The sequence below is a fragment of the Lactuca saligna genome, chromosome 5 (genome assembly GCF_052625555.1).
Source record: "Lactuca saligna cultivar CGN05327 chromosome 5, ASM5262555v1, whole genome shotgun sequence".
NCBI classification, from domain to species: Eukaryota; Viridiplantae; Streptophyta; class Magnoliopsida; order Asterales; family Asteraceae; genus Lactuca; species Lactuca saligna.
In genome coordinates, this window is record NC_136421.1 from 125,344,811 (window position 1) to 125,349,960 (window position 5,150).

The window sequence follows — 5,150 nt, forward strand, 5'->3', positions numbered from 1 at the left end:
CTGTGGCCGGGTTATATCTCAGATTTGGACACTCATGGCATGCTAGAAGTATAAAGTTTTGGTTGTGGTTGTGATTAAAGTCCCCATTGAGCATGGAACCTCATTAAGAGCTTATTTTGGTCATATGAAGCCTTTACATGAAAAACATGCCCTAGAAGTCTAGATCCATGATTTGTAGCAGCTGCATGGCTCAGATCGGACCTGTATGGAAAAAGGACTGAATGAACTCGGTGAGTCCTCAGGGCGGCTCGATGAGTTATATGAAGTTAGCCGTCGACTCGACGAGTTGGAAGAACAACTCGGCGAGTCCGATGAAGTTTGCCTTAGAACTCGATGAGTTGTATGAGCAAGTCGGCGAGTCGGATGAGTTTTCCCGAGTGAAGATGTGTTTGAGTAGGATGGCTTCATTCCTTCGTAGTTACACGTAAAGTTAGCAACTTTACATGTTCAGATGGTTCCAAGATTTCAGATCTACGAGTTAGGAACCATAGAGCGGATTCGAGTGTAGTTGGAGTCTACACGACAGAAATCGGCGAGTAGTTCCTCAGACTCAGCGAGTTCGGCCAACTGGAGGTTGACTTTGACCAGGGGGTAAAATAGTTATTTTACCCTCAGTACAGTTATCAGTAATTGGTTGAATGTATTTATGGATATTATGGCCGGGGAGGTACCGGAGCAGCAGCAGACGATTTCCAAAGCAGTTCATTTAGCAGCCAGTGTACGAGGTGAGTTTCCTTTCAGTAGGAACGGGTCTAAGGACACAATGCCGGCTCGTTTAGCTAGTAGTAGTTTCCGGACTTCGGTCCGATGTAGTTTTTAGTATGTTTGATGTCTTCGTGGCTCAGATAGGATTTATGTGTTATGTGTTCCAGGCTACAGCCCAATGCAGTATGCAGTTTACGTGTTCATGCTAGTTGATATGTTTATACCATACCGTGTTATGCTCAGACAGTTTCCGGACTTCGGTCCGATGCAGTTAGTTTTGGACTTCGGTTCGATGCGGGGGAAAAGGTCCCAGTCAGTTCCGGACTTCGGTCCGATGCAGTTTCTGGACTGCGGTCCGATGCAGAGGGCAAGGCCCTGGTTAGTTTCCGGACTTCGGTCTGATGCAGTTTCCGGACTTCGGTTTGAGGCTGTGGGCAGGGCCCAGTATGTGTTTATATATTACTGTATGGTATGTGGTAGCTTGGGGGAGCTCGCTAAGCTTCGTGTGCTTACAGTTTCAGTTTTGGTTTCAGGTACTTCCACATGTAAAGGGAAGAGCTCGGGTTGATGGCATCGCACACACCACAACTTCAGTTTGTCCTGGGAGTTGTTTTAGCTTTTCATAGATGTGATTTGATACAGTCTTGATACAAATTCCTCGTGATACTTTGCTATGGTTTTTAGATATTGACGTACAAGTTTTATTTTATGATATTAACATGATGCTTTTAGTAATTATTAAACAAAAATTTATTGGTCGTATTATGGGATGTTTCATACGCCCTCAACATATCCTCGAGGGTCTGAATGGTCCGCTCACTCTGACCATCGGTCTGTGGATGAAATGTTGTGCTAAAGTGCAGTCGCATGCCTAGTTCCTCATGGAACTTCTGCGAAAAAGGGAGGTAAATCTAGCATCTTTTTTGGAAACAATGGAGACCGGAACCCCATGGAAAGTGACGATCTCGCGAACATACAAGTCGGCCAACTTCTCGGCCGATGAACTCTCCTGTATAGCCAAGAAATGGGCACTCTTGGCTAATCGATCTACGATGACCCATATAGCATAAAACCCCTTCCCCATGCTCGGAAGTTTGGTAATGAAATCTATCGTGATCAGTTCCCGTTTCCACATGGGATTCTCTAGGGGCTGCAGCATACCATATGGCCTTTGATGCTCGGCCTTGACCATCCTACAGGTCAAGCACCTCTCGACGTACCAAACGATTTCTCGCTTCATGAATGGCCACCAATAACTCAAACTCAGGTCTCTGTACATCTTGGTGGTCCCCGGGTGATTAGAGAAATGAGACTTATGAGCCTCCTCCATGATGGTCTGTCTGACCCCACCAGACATCGGAACCCATACTCGACCGTATTGGGTCAATAATCCTTGGCTATCCAGCACAAACCGGGTGTTATCACCCTTGATCCTCTCCAACTTCCAGTTATCTGGTCGTATGCCCTCAACCTGAGCATCTATGATCAAACTTACAAGTAGAGAATCCACCATTATCCTCATACATATTGCTGGGGTGGGAGACCCAGCTGACTTGCAGCTCAGGCCGTCTGCCACCATATTCTCTATATCGGGGTGGTAAAGGATCTCACAATCATAGTCCTTGACTACATCCAACCACCTGTGTTGCCTCATGTTCAAGTTTGACTGATCCATGATATGTCTCAAGCTCTTGTGGTCCGTGTATATGGTACAACGGACCCGATATAGGTAATGTCTTCATATCTTAAGAGCGAATACCACCGCTCCCAGCTCTAAATCATGCGTAGGGTATCTCGTCTCATGCGGCTTCAGCTGTCGTGATGTGTAGGCTATCACTTGTCCTCTCTATATGAGGACCGTCCCCAGGCTTGTGATGGATGCATCACAAAACACCACAAAATCCTCAACTCCCTACGAGAGAGTCAAAACTGGATCCTTGCACAAACGCGGACGGAGGGTCTCAAATGCCCTCTGCTACTCAGGGCCCATTCGGAAATCTACCCCTTCCTTGTTATACGAGTGAGGGGAACTATAATCTTGGAGAAATCCCGAATGAATCTCCGGTAGTAGCCTGCTAATCCCAGAAAACTCCTGATATCAGAGGGAGATCTCGGCACCTCCCACTGCATGATTGCCTCGATTTTGGCCGGATCGACCATAATCCCCTCCTGGTTAATGAGATGTCCAAGGAACTGGACCTATCGTAACCAAAACTCACACTTGAGAGCTTAGCATACAACCATTCTCGAATCAAAACTCCCAATAACTCCCTGAGGTGCTCCTCATGCTGCTCTCGAGTCTTGGAATATACCAAGATATCATTGATAAACACTATGACTGAGCGATCAAGCATCGATCTACATACCCGATTCATTAGATCCATGAATACTACCAGCATGTTGGTGAGCCCAAATGGCATCACCCCGAACTCGTAATGACCATAACAAGTCTAAAACGCGGTCTTCTCCACGTCCTACTCTCTAACCCGGACCTAATGATACCCCGATCTCAAATCTATCTTGGAGAACCAATATGCACCCCGAAACTAATAAAAGAGATCATCTATCCTTGGGAATGGATAACGATTCTTCATCGTGAACTTGTTTAAATCCCTATAATCAATGCACTTCCGGTGCGAACCGTCCTTCCTGAAGAAGAGGATCGGTGCTCCCCATGGAGAACTGCTGGGTCAAATGAACTGCTTGCCCAACAGTTCTTGCAGCTGTGATGACAGCTCCTGTATCCAGGGTGGTACCAATAGGTATGGCGCCTTGGCGATAGGGGCCGCACTTGGTACCAGGTCGAATTGAAACTTGACCTGCCTTTCCAAAGGTATCCCTGGCAACTCCTCCGGAAACACATCAACAAACTTCCTGATTACTGGAACCTCGGAAACTGAAATTTGATCCCTGTCTCATGTATCCACCACATACGCCAGATAACCCGCACACCCGTTTTGAATATACTGTCGAGCCCTATCAGCAAAATAGAACCCTGATCCCACTCTAGTGCCCTCGCCATACACAATTAGTTCTCCCCTACTTGGGGTTCGAATTACCACTCACCGGCCCTCACAAAATATCATGGAACCAAATCGACTTAGCTAGTCCATCCCCACAATCACACATATTTCCCCAATGGGAATCAGAATCAAATCTATCAGAAAGGACACCCCGAAGATCTCCAAATCGCATCCTTGGTAGATGGAAGAAGCAGAAACTCCATGTTCGGTCGCGATAAAGACTCGCAACGGACACACTAGCTCGCCTACTGGCATACCGAACTCCATACTAAATGTCTGAGATATGAAAGATTGACTCGCCCCTGAGTCAAATAAAACGAATGCAGGCAAGGAGTTCATTAAAAACGTACATAAACACAGGTACAATAGATAAGCATAACACAAATATAGTAAATGAGATAAAGGATAGAAATATACTAGCAGCCACATCCGGTGCTGCCCTAGCCTCCTCGGTTGTAAGCTGGAAGGCACGACCCTGAGCCTTCGGAGGCTCCATCTTAACTGGCATCCTATCCCGAATCCTTAATGTAGCTGGTGTTGGAACTTGCGTCGGCCTGGATACGAGCTGTGGATAGTTGGTCTTCACGTGACCAACCTGATGACAGTGATAGCATATCCTCATATCTGATGCAGGGTCAGATTGGCGACAGTCCCTAGCATAGTGCCCATCCATACCACACTTGTAGCAACCACTACCCATTCAAAAAACTCTAGAATGACCCTTGTCGCACTTTCCACAAGCGCAACTCTGCTGACCCCTGTTCCAAGAATCAGCGGTCTTAGACCGCTTCGGCACCGACTGAGACTGTGCTGGGGCCTGATACTGCTCCCTCAACGACATCTCAATCTCCAACTCACGCCACCTAGCGGACTCCTGTAGATCCAGAAGAGTATCACATCGCTATGTGGCAACAAACTGACGGATGTCTGTCTTGAGTATGCTTAGATAACGAGTCATCTGAGCCTTCTTGGAAGCAAACTTTGGACAAAACATCGCCCTCTCGATGAACATACAGGTGATCTCTGACACTGACTCCCCATCATGTCTCAAACTGAAAAACTCCTAAGACAAATGTTTGTGCTCAACCCGTGGAATGTATCGGGCACGGAACATATCCCTGAATTGCTCCCAAGTAACAATAGCCCTTTGATAATCAATGTACGACCCTGCCGTCAACCTCCACCAGTCCTTGGCCTTGGACCTTAGCAGGTTCAGAGCACACCCAACCTTATGGTAAGTAGGACACGTACAAGTAAATAAACACCCCTCCACATTAGAAACCCACCTCATAGCCTTGATGGGGTTCTGAGTCCCATCAAAAGTAGGGGGCTTCGTGTTGTCGAATTCCCTGTACTGGAAGCCCCGAGTGGCTCCTACTCCTCCCCCTATCGTTGATACAGTTGATGCGGCTACAGGGACAG